Source organism: Aythya ferina (assembly GCF_964211825.1).
Source record: "Aythya ferina genome assembly, chromosome: Z".
NCBI classification, from domain to species: Eukaryota; Metazoa; Chordata; class Aves; order Anseriformes; family Anatidae; genus Aythya; species Aythya ferina.
The window spans coordinates 29,777,866-29,792,750 of NC_140299.1; the positions used below are offsets into that span (position 1 = coordinate 29,777,866).

Here is a 14,885-nt window from a genome sequence, read left to right on the forward strand (position 1 = left end):
ATGACTGCTATATGTCAATGTTGTGTTAATGGTATCACAGCAACAGCCACACAGATAATTATGAAAGAATTTTGATAGAAATGGATAAGCACAGAGATGTGATGGAATGAGAACGGGCTTCAGCGTGTGACAATCTAACATCACATACCATCTCTTTTGCCCTGAAAGACAGCAGTGACAGATGGAACCAAAACTCAGTCACAGACAGTGCAAATCCAGTGGACATTGTAGATATCATAGATGACAATGATGATTAATTAGAATATACTGGAAACAGTGTAACCTGGGCATCAAATAAATACATCGGAATAAGGGCTGGATATATGTCCTGATTTCAGCTAGGATAGAGTAAATTTTACTCCTAGTAGCTAGTAGGGTGCAATGTTTTGGATTAGAAAAAGAAGAGTGTTGACAGCACAAGGATACAACTCAGACATCCCTGCTGACATACTTGTCAGCAAGAATAGAGAACTCCACCATTTCGTGGTCACTCTGCCCAAGACAGCTCCCGACAACCACATCCTCCACCAGTCCTTCTCTATTTGTGAACAGAATTTCTATCGGGGCGCCACCCCTGGTAGGCTCACTTACCATCTGTGTCAGGAAACTATCTTCAGGAAGCAGCAATGCATGTTGAGGGAGTTTTGAAACAGCAAGGAGGCCATTACTTCTTCAGCTGAGCAAACCAAGCTACCAGGACAACTATGTGAAGTTCCCATGACAATGTTCCCACATTGCCTGATTGAGGAATTAAAAAATATTGTTGCCAGAAGCTGGCTTTAAGGACATGATCTATGTGACTGCTAATTACAACGTTTTTTTTTTTCTTGCATATGGGGTTGTTTTCTTGCAGTTGTTTTAGTGCATTCAACTAATAATCTTGTGTGAGACACTATCCACCCCTGCTAAATTTGCTATAAAAGTCAGGCTATTTGGGTAATAAAGGGAGAGTATGATCTGACCATACTGTGTCTGTTGTGTTTTTGGCTGTTCTTCCTGCAACAAATACAGATGGACAATTTTACCTCAGGGGTTTATTGGGCCACCAATTTATTTGGGCAAGTACTAGAACAAATTTTGGAGCAATTCCAACCTGCAGAGATGTTACTATTACAATATGTGGATGATCTTCTATGGTCAGGACAGGAGAAAACATTTGTGAAGGAAGACACTAACAAGCTATTTGACTTTCTGGGAAAACAGGGCTTGAAAGTACTGGAAAATAAATTACAGTATTTAGAATGAGAAGTCAAGTGTTGTCCTGGTTTCAGTTAGAACAGAATTAATTTTCTTCCTAGTAGCTGGTGGAATGCTGTGTTTTGGCTTAGGATGAGAAGAGTGCTGATAACACCCCAATGTTTTAATTGTTGCAGAGCAGTGCTTATACCAAGCCAAGGACACCTCAGACTTTTGCTCTGTCCTGCCAACAGGCAGGCTGAGGGTGCAGTAAGAGCTGGGAGGGGACAGACCCAGGACAGGTGACCCAAACTAGCCAAAGGGGTATTCCATACCATCTGACGTCATGCTAAACAATATATAGGGGTGGCTAGCCGGGGGGAGGGGGCCGGACTGCTCGGGGTTAAGCTGGGCATCGGTCAGCGGGTGGTGAGCAATTGCATTGTGCATCACTTGTTTGTACATATTATTATTAGTAGTACTATTATCATCATTGTATTATTATTATTATTATTATTATTATTATTATTATTATTATTATTATTATTATTATTATTATTTTCCTCTCTTATTAAACTGTCTTTATCTCAACTCACGGGCTTCACTTTCCATTTCTCTCCCCGAGCCCAGAGAGGGAGGGGGGAGGGTGAGCGAACGGCTGCGTGGTGTTTAGCTGCCAGCCGGGTTAAACCACGACAAGTGTTTAGGGCATCTATTGTCTGAGGGAGAACAAAGAATAAATCCAGAGAGGATTCAAGGAATTTTTGAGCTATCCCTACCCAAAACTAAAAAGAACTAAAAAGTTTTAAAAGAAATACGTTTTTAAGGAATTAGGATTTATGAAGTCCAAAGAGAAATGCTGAATAAAGTGCTAATGAGGCAAATATTAACTGTTTTGCATAAAGAGGGTCATTGGCAGGAGTTGTGTAGTATGTCAAAAGGTAAATAGGAAAATTATTCGCAGTCAGCACAAAGTGGGGTGAGAACCAGGAATTCAACACTTCCAAAATGTACAGGTAGATTTTACAGAAATCGTTAGAGTAGGTAGATTAAAATACTTATTAGTCTTGGTTCATCATTTGTTGCCGGGGGTGAGGGGTGGAAGCTTTCCCTTCATTATCTGCTGCTGTGAACATAGTAACTAAAGTAATTCTAGAACAAAGAACTCCCAGGTATGGAACTGTTGAAAATACTGGCTGTGATCACGGAAATCACTTTATGTCAGAAAGGGCTAATGTGGACTCCAGGAATTAAATGTAAGTTTCAATGTAAGTTTCACACTCCTTGGCATCCTTCTTGTAGATGAGTGGCATCCTTCCTCTTCTGGAAGGGTGGAGCAGATCAGACAGTAAAGATGCAATTGACTAAGTTCTGGAAACTCAGCTTCCCCAAACAAAATGCTTATCTTTGGCACTTCTCTGAATTTGAACTGCACCAAGAAAATCTGTGGGAGTTTCAACATATGAAATAATATTTGGATTGCTGTACAAGGACAAAGGGAATGAATTACCTCAATTTAAGACAAAAGATGCTTTTCGGGCTGTTGTCCTCTTTATCATCTCTCAGGACCTGTGGATCATTAGCTAAAACCCTACCTGTGGAAGTCCTAATCCATCCATTCCAAGCAGGAGATTGTGTTTTGATGTGAACATGGAGAGAATCAAAGCTGTAACCTGAGTGGGAAGGACTGTTCCAAGTGCTCCTGACTACTGAGACGACAGTAAGAACGGCTGAGAAAGGGTGAACTTAGGGTGAACTTGCCTCCTAGAAGCACAAGATCAGGCAATTCCAAAATATCAAAAGTCAGGCAGGTGGGGCAGAAGGCTGGCCTGGCTGACCAGAGATCTTCTACTGGAGCTTAGGCGAAAAAAGAAAGTGTATGGCTGCTGGCAGGAGGGTCAGGCGATGAGGAAGGCATACAGGGATGCTGTTCGTGTTGTCAGGAGAAAATTCGGGTGGCCAAAGCCCAGCTAGAGTTGAAGCTGGCCAAGACTGTGGGAGACAATAAAAAAGGTTTTTTTAGATATGTGAACAGAAAAAGGAAGACCAAAGAAAACATAGGTCCACTACTTGATGAAGAAGGTCTCCTCACAGACAATGATGTAGACAAAGCAAAGATGTTTAATGCCTTCTTCACCTCTGTCTTCAACACTGATGATGGGCTTCAGGACCCTGGGTGACCTAAGCTGGAGGACCATGATGGTGGGAATAATAAACTCCCAACCGATCCTGAACATATGCAGGATTTGCTGCTCCACCTGGATCCACACAAGTCCATGGGTTGGATATGATTCATCCCAGGGTGTTTAAAGAGATGGCTGATGTCATCGTGGGACCTTTCTCAATTATTTTTCAACACTCTTGGAAATCTGGAGAAGTCCCAGTAGATTGGAAGCTAGCAAATGTGCCAATTTTCAAGAAGGGTAAGAAAGAAGACCCTGGTAACTTCAGGCCTGTCAGTCTCACGTCAGTGCCTGGTAAAATTATGGCGAAGATGATTCTTGAAGTTATTGAAGCGCACCTCGGAGACAATGCGGTCGTTGGTCACAGCCAACATGGGTTCATGAGGGGTAGGTCATGACTAACAAATTTGATTTCCTTTTATGATAAGCTCACCCATCTAGTCAATCAAGGGAAACCAGCTGATGTGATCTTTTTGGACTTCAGCAAGGCTTTTGACATAGTTTCCTGTAGGATCCTACTGGACAAATTGTCCAGCATACAACTTAACAAAAACATCATTCAGTGGGTGAGCAATTGGCTAATGGGCAGGGCTCAAAGGGTTGTGGTAAATGGGGCTGTGGTAAAAGGGTTGTGGTAAACATCTGGCTGGTGGATGGTCACTAGTGGGGCCCCTCAAGGCTCCACTTTAGGACCAGTCCTCTTCAGTGTTTTTATAAACTGTTTGGATGTAGGACTAGAAGGTGTTCTGAGCAAATTTGCCGATGACACCAAACTTGGAGGAGTTGTGGACTCAGATGAGGGTGGAAAAGCCTTGCAGAGAGACCTGGACAGATTGGAGAGCAGGGCAATCACCAACCACATGAAATGTAACAAAAGCAAGTGCCAGATCCTGCACCTGGAACGGGGCAACCCTGGATTTACGTACAGACTGGGTGACGAGGCACTGGAAAGCAGCCCTGCAGAGAGGGATCTGGGGATTGTGGTTGACAGCAAGTTGAATATGAGCCAGCAGTGTGCCCTGGCAGCCAGGAGGACCAACCGTATCCTGGGGTGCATCAAGTACAGCATTGCTAGTTGGTCGAGGGAGGTGATTCTCCTGCTTTACTTTGCACTGGTCCAGCCTCATCTCGAGTACAGTGTGCAGGATGTACAAGATGGGCAATGTACAAGAAGGACTTTAAACTGTTGGAGAGTATCCAGAGGAGGGCTACGAAGATGGTGAAGGACCGAGAGGGGAAGACATATGAGAAGTGTCTGAGGTCACTGGGCCTGTTCAGCCTGGAGAAGAAGAGGCTGAGGGTGGACCTCATCACGGTCTACAACCTCCTCGCAAGGGGGAGTTGAGAGGCAGGCAACATATTCTCTGTAAATACTAGTGATAGGACCTGCAGGAATGGGGTTAAGCTGAGGCAGAGGAAGTTTAGGCTTGACATCAGGAAGAGGTGCTTCACCAAGAGGGTGGCTGGGCCTGTTCAGCCTGGAGAAGAAGAGGCTGAGGGTGGACCTCATCACGGTCTACAACCTCCTCGCAAGGGGGAGTTGAGAGGCAGGCAACATATTCTCTGTAAATACTAGTGATAGGACCTGCAGGAATGGGGTTAAGCTGAGGCAGAGGAAGTTTAGGCTTGACATCAGGAAGAGGTGCTTCACCAAGAGGGTGGTTGCACACTGGAACAGGCTCCCCAGTAAAGTAGTCACTTCACCAAGCCAGTCTGTATTTAAAAAATGATTGGACTGTGCACTTAGTCACATGGTTAAAACTTTTGGGTAGACTTGTGAGGTGCCAGGAGTTGGGCTCGATGATCTTTATGGGTCCCTTCCAACTAGGGTATTCTATGATTCTATGTTTCTATGATTCATACCTGGGTAAAAGCATCAGTTAACCCTGATACCTAAGAGTCTGCATTAACAAAGATTTTTAATGTTAAAACTGTTAAACCTATCTATTGTAAACCTTTAACTTCTTCCTAGAAGAATTCTTAATGAATTAATAAGTAAAAGGGATTGGATTACACAGAATTGGAGTGTTTCCAGGGAACACTCCCTGGAAGTGGGAGAAAAGGAGGTATTTATTCCCCGCTCCCCCCCCCCCCCCCCCCCCCCGAAGAATCCTTATTAGTTTGTGATTTTTATTGTTTTTCTTAATTATTTCTTAATTATTATGGGGGTGTATATGTATATATATTATGTATTTTAACTTTATTTTAGTAATACCTATTCTCAACGGATTAGTGATAGGATGAAAGAGAAAATCAGCATTCCCAATTAATCCAGAATATCTCTCAAGTTCTGTCTTGAAATAATAGTTGGATTTACACCCAGATGCCTAGAAAGACTGAAAAGGCCTTCTCCCTGATTGCTATTTCCAGCAGCAACTGTGTCTGGATTCTCTAGATTTCTAAAAATGACCGATCATACTCAATGCTGGGAAGGAATAGATTTTGAAGCTGAGCTCCCTACACATAATCCTGGCGGGAATATACAGTTTTATCAAAGGTGCCTTTTAAACAACATTGATAGAAACTCAGGGGGCAATATTACTGACCCAGGGAGTGGATATATCCATGAAGTAGGGAATAATCCATACTGTACTGAATTAAATAGCTATGGGAATGTTAATATACATAATGCACAACAGATACAACATGAGAATCCTGTAACCGGACGCCCTGTCCCAAATGGCAAGGGGTTGTACTGGCTATGTGGCAATAAAGCCAGGAAGGTGTTGCCCCTAGGACAGAAGACTTGAACGCTGGGGGCAGTAATTCCACATATAACCTACATGGAGTAGCACAAGAAGACACTTCCTGGGGATTTAGAAACATTTGGTAGAAAATAACTTTGTGTTTACCTGTATAGAATTGGCTCAAAAAACTATTTCTTGGTATTGTAATAATAATAGCATTGTATATCTATCATCCTCAGTAACATGCAGAGAAGAATATTGCACCTTAATGTTAGAAAAACTCAAGAGTACAGTATGTGAACAAGTGCTAAAAAACAATAGGAGTAACAAAAGAAGAGGAATGAGTTGTGAGAAACTAAGCTGTGTTTTTGCAGTAGAGAAATAATTTTCTGTATCCAAAGGCAGTTCAGTAGTCATAACAAGGAGAAATGCCATTTGGCTAACAGGACAGTAGAAGGCTTAACTGTTCCAGAAAAAAGGTAGAAGATAGAGAAAAATGGGATGAGCAGTGTAAGAAAAGTAAAACAAAGATCACAATTTCTGAAAAAAAATAAAAAATAAAATAAAAAAAAAGGAAAAAGTGGAAATAAAAGGGTTGAAGAAAGAAAAATTCTACATATATGGTATAAAGCAGCGTCAAGTAGCTTGTGAACCCATACCATGCAGCAAATGAGAAAAAAAAGGGAGACGATCAGGTACTGCTTATTAAAAAAAAAAAAAACAAACAAAAAAAGTTATGATTTAATAATAATAACATACTACTAAATACCACGAAAAATACTAAGATTCATAGACCATGATAACTGAAGAAAAGTATTGAGACATTTCTCAGACCTGAAGACAACTGACTCAATAAGACGACCTTGCTCTCATAAAATGAGCCAACCATGCTCTCATAAAATGAGCCAACCATCACTCAAACAAAGCTGATCGCTAAACCCTTTCCACTCCCCAGACTCACAGTTGCAGGCCCACTTGACTATGCATGATATGCTGTGGAACACCTGCTACCAAGCGGCCGGTCAGATCATGAACACTGCAGCAGGCGCAGCTGCTGCTTCTGCTGCTAGCGCAGCTCCACAGAGCCGTGTCTGCAGCTCTTCCAAGCCACCAGCTGGAGGCGCTGGGCATACACCGTGTGGCAGGGCGGGGAAAGGGCCCTTTGTGAAGGGCAGGACTAAACTGCTGAGTGGCTCTCCCAGAGGTGGGATGGGCCAGGACAGGCAATGCCTCCCACCCACCCGCAGCGGCGGGCACCATTTTGTTTCAGTCCGCATTCCACAGTGAGCAGCCGCCATTTTGTGAAAGGACCCAACCCACCTGTTTTTGTACCGCTCTCTGATTGGCTTAGTGGCGTTTCTTATTAAAACCCTGTTGTCTGCTCAGGCCTGCCTCTGATTGGGTGCCTGCTTCCAGACTGGGAAGTGCTCAGATGTAGGTGTACATACACTTCTAGAGACCCGTACCGGCTCTATGCTTAGGTGCTGGCACCGGGGGCTGCCGGTGGCCTCTGAGTAAACGCCAGTTTTGGCCCAATGCTGACACTGCCGGTACCAGCGGCACTGCCGCAATGCATGGCAGAGCCTAGCAGCCAAGTAGGCGCGGCCTCGGGAGAAAGGTTGTCGTGAAAAGGCACCCAAACAGGGCAAAATGCTGCTCAGCACTTCGGGGTGAGGAAGAAAAGGTGTGAGAAACAGCTATGCAAACGCCAAGGTGACAGTCAGAGCGGTTGTACCAAGGGGATTAGAGCTTTGGAGGGCCAGCTGGCACAAGGGGAGGAGAAGGAGGTGCAGGAGGAAGAGAAGGAGGAGCAGGAGGAGGAGCAGGAGGAGGAGAAAGAGTAGGAGGTCTTCCGGCCACCAGAAACCATTTCTTAATGCAGCGCAGCCCGTGCGAGAGACCACGCCGGAGGAGGTCAATGTGTCCTGAGGGAAGCTGCAGCCCCCAGAGAGCAAGCGCAAGAGCGTGCAGGGCACCGTGCATGGGCAAAGCAAGCTGTCCTCCACTGCCTTCTGCTCTAGCAGCTTTGCAGTCTCTTTTCAGAACATGTCCCATCCGAAGAGCCCCTGCAGCATCTGGGCCTTTGAGTCCTGTTGTTACGTTGCTGTACCCTCTTGGAGGCTCTGGAAACTCAGGTAACTTTGGCACACCATCTTCAGTGCTATGTGTGCCTTTAAGCCATGAAAGGCAAGGTTAGCCCCTCACGCAGCCCTGCTGAAAGAGCTGGGCACACAAGCAGCTGACTTGTAGCACCGAGAAAAAATGAAGGCACCTTGACGGAAGCATGCAGGAGACGTCAGTGCCACAGCACTTCAAGCCCCATAGGCACAGTCACGATGTGCAGGCCACTCGTATTCTCACATCCCCTGCAAAGAGCAGGAACAGTCCACCTTGTTATCGTGAAATGCGCCAACATGCCCTCCACCAAAGCTGATCGCTAAACCCTTTCCACTCCCCAGACTCACAGTTGCAGGCCCACTTGACTATGCATGAAATGCTGTGGAACACCTGCTACCAAGCGGCCGGTCAGATCATGAACACTGCAGCAGGCGCAGCTGCTGCTTCTGCTGCTAGCGCAGCTCCACAGAGCCGTGTCTGCAGCTCTTCCAAGCCACCAGCTGGAGGCGCTGGGCATACACCGCGTGGCAGGGCGGGGAAAGGGCCCTTTGTGAAGGGCAGGACTAAACTGCTGAGTGGCTCTCCCAGAGGTGGGATGGGCCAGGACAGGCAATGCCTCCCACCCACCCGCAGCGGCGGGCACCATTTTGTTTCAGTCCGCATTCCACAGTGAGCAGCCGCCATTTTGTGAAAGGACCCAACCCACCTGTTTTTGTACCGCTCTCTGATTGGCTTAGTGGCGTTTCTTATTAAAACCCTGTTGTCTGCTCAGGCCTGCCTCTGATTGGGTGCCTGCTTCCAGACTGGGAAGTGCTCAGATGTAGGTGTACATACACTTCTAGAGACCCGTACCGGCTCTATGCTTAGGTGCTGGCACCGGGGGCTGCCGGTGGCCTCTGAGTAAACGCCAGTTTTGGCCCAATGCTGACACTGCCGGTACCAGCGGCACTGCCGCAATGCATGGCAGAGCCTAGCAGCCAAGTAGGCGCGGCCTCGGGAGAAAGGTTGTCGTGAAAAGGCACCCAAACAGGGCAAAATGCTGCTCAGCACTTCGGGGTGAGGAAGAAAAGGTGTGAGAAACAGCTATGCAAACGCCAAGGTGACAGTCAGAGCGGTTGTACCAAGGGGATTAGAGCTTTGGAGGGCCAGCTGGCACAAGGGGAGGAGAAGGAGGTGCAGGAGGAAGAGAAGGAGGAGCAGGAGGAGGAGCAGGAGGAGGAGAAAGAGTAGGAGGTCTTCCGGCCACCAGAAACCATTTCTTAATGCAGCGCAGCCCGTGCGAGAGACCACGCCGGAGGAGGTCAATGTGTCCTGAGGGAAGCTGCAGCCCCCAGAGAGCAAGCGCAAGAGCGTGCAGGGCACCGTGCATGGGCAAAGCAAGCTGTCCTCCACTGCCTTCTGCTCTAGCAGCTTTGCAGTCTCTTTTCAGAACATGTCCCATCCGAAGAGCCCCTGCAGCATCTGGGCCTTTGAGTCCTGTTGTTACGTTGCTGTACCCTCTTGGAGGCTCTGGAAACTCAGGTAACTTTGGCACACCATCTTCAGTGCTATGTGTGCCTTTAAGCCATGAAAGGCAAGGTTAGCCCCTCACGCAGCCCTGCTGAAAGAGCTGGGCACACAAGCAGCTGACTTGTAGCACCGAGAAAAAATGAAGGCACCTTGACGGAAGCATGCAGGAGACGTCAGTGCCACAGCACTTCAAGCCCCATAGGCACAGTCACGATGTGCAGGCCACTCGTATTCTCACATCCCCTGCAAAGAGCAGGAACAGTCCACCTTGTTATCGTGAAATGCGCCAACACGCCCTCCACCAAAGCTGATCGCTAAACCCTTTCCACTCCCCAGACTCACAGTTGCAGGCCCACTTGACTATGCATGATATGCTGTGGAACACCTGCTACCAAGCGGCCGGTCAGATCATGAACACTGCAGCAGGCGCAGCTGCTGCTTCTGCTGCTAGCGCAGCTCCACAGAGCCGTGTCTGCAGCTCTTCCAAGCCACCAGCTGGAGGCGCTGGGCATACACCGCGTGGCAGGGCGGGGAAAGGGCCCTTTGTGAAGGGCAGGACTAAACTGCTGAGTGGCTCTCCCAGAGGTGGGATGGGCCAGGACAGGCAATGCCTCCCACCCACCCGCAGCGGCGGGCACCATTTTGTTTCAGTCCGCATTCCACAGTGAGCAGCCGCCATTTTGTGAAAGGACCCAACCCACCTGTTTTTGTACCGCTCTCTGATTGGCTTAGTGGCGTTTCTTATTAAAACCCTGTTGTCTGCTCAGGCCTGCCTCTGATTGGGTGCCTGCTTCCAGACTGGGAAGTGCTCAGATGTAGGTGTACATACACTTCTAGAGACCCGTACCGGCTCTATGCCCAGGTGCTGGCACCGGGGGCTGCCGGTGGCCTCTGAGTAAACGCCAGTTTTGGCCCAATGCTGACACTGCCGGTACCAGCGGCACTGCCGCAATGCATGGCAGAGCCTAGCAGCCAAGTAGGCGCGGCCTCGGGAGAAAGGTTGTCGTGAAAAAGCACCCAAACAGGGCAAAATGCTGCTCAGCACTTCGGGGTGAGGAAGAAAAGGTGTGAGAAACAGCTATGCAAACGCCAAGGTGACAGAGCGGTTGTACCAAGGGGATTAGAGCTTTGGAGGGCCAGCTGGCACAAGGGGAGGAGAAGGAGGTGCAGGAGGAAGAGAAGGAGGAGCAGGAGGAGGAGCAGGAGGAGGAGAAAGAGTAGGAGGTCTTCCGGCCACCAGAAACCATTTCTTAATGCAGCGCAGCCCGTGCGAGAGACCACGCCGGAGGAGGTCAATGTGTCCTGAGGGAAGCTGCAGCCCCCAGAGAGCAAGCGCAAGAGCGTGCAGGGCACCGTGCATGGGCAAAGCAAGCTGTCCTCCACTGCCTTCTGCTCTAGCAGCTTTGCAGTCTCTTTTCAGAATATGTCCCATCAGAAGAGCCCCTGCAGCGTCTGGGCCTTTGAGTCCTGTTGTTACGTTGCTGTACCCTCTTGGAGGCTCTGGAAACTCAGGTAACTTTGGCACACCGTCTTCAATGCTATGTGTGCCTTTAAGCCATGGAAGGCAAGGTTAGCCCCTCACGCAGCCCTGCTGAAAGAGCTGGGCACACAAGCAGCTGACTTGTAGCACCGAGAAAAAATGAAGGCACCTTGACGGAAGCATGCAGGAGACGTCAGTGCCACAGCACTTCAAGCCCCATAGGCACAGTCACGATGTGCAGGCCACTCGTATTCTCACATCCCCTGCAAAGAGCAGGAACAGTCCACCTTGTTATCGTGAAATGCGCCAACATGCCCTCCACCAAAGCTGATCGCTAAACCCTTTCCACTCCCCAGACTCACAGTTGCAGGCCCACTTGACTATGCATGAAATGCTGTGGAACACCTGCTACCAAGCGGCCGGTCAGATCATGAACACTGCAGCAGGCGCAGCTGCTGCTTCTGCTGCTAGCGCAGCTCCACAGAGCCGTGTCTGCAGCTCTTCCAAGCCACCAGCTGGAGGCGCTGGGCATACACCGCGTGGCAGGGCAGGGAAAGGGCCCTTTGTGAAGGGCAGGACTAAACTGCTGAGTGGCTCTCCCAGAGGTGGGATGGGCCAGGACAGGCAATGCCTCCCACCCACCCGCAGCGGCGGGCACCATTTTGTTTCAGTCCGCATTCCACAGTGAGCAGCCGCCATTTTGTGAAAGGACCCAACCCACCTGTTTTTGTACCGCTCTCTGATTGGCTTAGTGGCGTTTCTTATTAAAACCCTGTTGTCTGCTCAGGCCTGCCTCTGATTGGGTGCCTGCTTCCAGACTGGGAAGTGCTCAGATGTAGGTGTACATACACTTCTAGAGACCCGTACCGGCTCTATGCCCAGGTGCTGGCACCGGGGGCTGCCGGTGGCCTCTGAGTAAACGCCAGTTTTGGCCCAATGCTGACACTGCCGGTACCAGCGGCACTGCCGCAATGCATGGCAGAGCCTAGCAGCCAAGTAGGCGCGGCCTCGGGAGAAAGGTTGTCGTGAAAAGGCACCCAAACAGGGCTAAATGCTGCTAAGCACTTCGGGGTGAGGAAGAAAAGGTGTGAGAAACAGCTATGCAAACGCCAAGGTGACAGTCAGAGCGGTTGTACCAAGGGGATTAGAGCTTTGGAGGGCCAGCTGGCACAAGGGGAGGAGAAGGAGGTGCAGGAGGAAGAGAAGGAGGAGCAGGAGGAGGAGCAGGAGGAGGAGAAAGAGTAGGAGGTCTTCCGGCCACCAGAAACCATTTCTTAATGCAGCGCAGCCCGTGCGAGAGACCACGCCGGAGGAGGTCAATGTGTCCTGAGGGAAGCTGCAGCCCCCAGAGAGCAAGCGCAAGAGCGTGCAGGGCACCGTGCATGGGCAAAGCAAGCTGTCCTCCACTGCCTTCTGCTCTAGCAGCTTTGCAGTCTCTTTTCAGAACATGTCCCATCCGAAGAGCCCCTGCAGCATCTGGGCCTTTGAGTCCTGTTGTTCCGTTGCTGTACCCTCTTGGAGGCTCTGGAAACTCAGGTAACTTTGGCACACCATCTTCAGTGCTATGTGTGCCTTTAAGCCATGAAAGGCAAGGTTAGCCCCTCACGCAGCCCTGCTGAAAGAGCTGGGCACACAAGCAGCTGACTTGTAGCACCGAGAAAAAATGAAGGCACCTTGACGGAAGCATGCAGGAGACGTCAGTGCCACAGCACTTCAAGCCCCATAGGCACAGTCACGATGTGCAGGCCACTCGTATTCTCACATCCCCTGCAAAGAGCAGGAACAGTCCACCTTGTTATCGTGAAATGCGCCAACACGCCCTCCACCAAAGCTGATCGCTAAACCCTTTCCACTCCCCAGACTCACAGTTGCAGGCCCACTTGACTATGCATGATATGCTGTGGAACACCTGCTACCAAGCGGCCGGTCAGATCATGAACACTGCAGCAGGCGCAGCTGCTGCTTCTGCTGCTAGCGCAGCTCCACAGAGCCGTGTCTGCAGCTCTTCCAAGCCACCAGCTGGAGGCGCTGGGCATACACCGCGTGGCAGGGCGGGGAAAGGGCCCTTTGTGAAGGGCAGGACTAAACTGCTGAGTGGCTCTCCCAGAGGTGGGATGGGCCAGGACAGGCAATGCCTCCCACCCACCCGCAGCGGCGGGCACCATTTTGTTTCAGTCCGCATTCCACAGTGAGCAGCCGCCATTTTGTGAAAGGACCCAACCCACCTGTTTTTGTACCGCTCTCTGATTGGCTTAGTGGCGTTTCTTATTAAAACCCTGTTGTCTGCTCAGGCCTGCCTCTGATTGGGTGCCTGCTTCCAGACTGGGAAGTGCTCAGATGTAGGTGTACATACACTTCTAGAGACCCGTACCGGCTCTATGCCCAGGTGCTGGCACCGGGGGCTGCCGGTGGCCTCTGAGTAAACGCCAGTTTTGGCCCAATGCTGACACTGCCGGTACCAGCGGCACTGCCGCAATGCATGGCAGAGCCTAGCAGCCAAGTAGGCGCGGCCTCGGGAGAAAGGTTGTCGTGAAAAAGCACCCAAACAGGGCAAAATGCTGCTCAGCACTTCGGGGTGAGGAAGAAAAGGTGTGAGAAACAGCTATGCAAACGCCAAGGTGACAGTCAGAGCGGTTGTACCAAGGGGATTAGAGCTTTGGAGGGCCAGCTGGCACAAGGGGAGGAGAAGGAGGTGCAGGAGGAAGAGAAGGAGGAGCAGGAGGAGGAGCAGGAGGAGGAGAAAGAGTAGGAGGTCTTCCAGCCACCAGAAACCATTTCTTAATGCAGCGCAGCCCGTGCGAGAGACCACGCCGGAGGAGGTCAATGTGTCCTGAGGGAAGCTGCAGCCCCCAGAGAGCAAGCGCAAGAGCGTGCAGGGCACCGTGCATGGGCAAAGCAAGCTGTCCTCCACTGCCTTCTGCTCTAGCAGCTTTGCAGTCTCTTTTCAGAACATGTCCCATCCGAAGAGCCCCTGCAGCATCTGGGCCTTTGAGTCCTGTTGTTCCGTTGCTGTACCCTCTTGGAGGCTCTGGAAACTCAGGTAACTTTGGCACACCATCTTCAGTGCTATGTGTGCCTTTAAGCCATGAAAGGCAAGGTTAGCCCCTCACGCAGCCCTGCTGAAAGAGCTGGGCACACAAGCAGCTGACTTGTAGCACCGAGAAAAAATGAAGGCACCTTGACGGAAGCATGCAGGAGACGTCAGTGCCACAGCACTTCAAGCCCCATAGGCACAGTCACGATGTGCAGGCCACTCGTATTCTCACATCCCCTGCAAAGAGCAGGAACAGTCCACCTTGTTATCGTGAAATGCGCCAACACGCCCTCCACCAAAGCTGATCGCTAAACCCTTTCCACTCCCCAGACTCACAGTTGCAGGCCCACTTGACTATGCATGATATGCTGTGGAACACCTGCTACCAAGCGGCCGGTCAGATCATGAACACTGCAGCAGGCGCAGCTGCTGCTTCTGCTGCTAGCGCAGCTCCACAGAGCCGTGTCTGCAGCTCTTCCAAGCCACCAGCTGGAGGCGCTGGGCATACACCGCGTGGCAGGGCGGGGAAAGGGCCCTTTGTGAAGGGCAGGACTAAACTGCTGAGTGGCTCTCCCAGAGGTGGGATGGGCCAGGACAGGCAATGCCTCCCACCCACCCGCAGCGGCGGGCACCATTTTGTTTCAGTCCGCATTCCACAGTGAGCAGCCGCCATTTTGTGAAAGGACCCAACCCACCTG

The 14,885-nt window shown here is 49.9% G+C and overlaps 2 long non-coding RNA genes across 2 annotated transcripts; one reads left to right on the forward strand and one right to left on the reverse strand.

The window, feature by feature from the left end:
- The first annotated feature begins 10,918 nt into the window (after positions 1 to 10,918).
- LOC311427467 lies at positions 10,919 to 13,162 on the forward strand. The gene is made up of 2 exons (XR_014687375.1): positions 10,919 to 11,185; positions 12,690 to 13,162. It is a non-coding gene; the product is annotated as an uncharacterized lncRNA (long non-coding RNA).
- Positions 10,920 to 13,440, reverse strand: LOC311427468. The gene is made up of 2 exons (XR_014687376.1): positions 12,561 to 13,440; positions 10,920 to 11,055 (listed from the first exon to the last, which is right to left on the reverse strand). It is a non-coding gene; the product is annotated as an uncharacterized lncRNA (long non-coding RNA).
- Between the last annotated feature and the right edge of the window lie 1,445 nt (positions 13,441 to 14,885).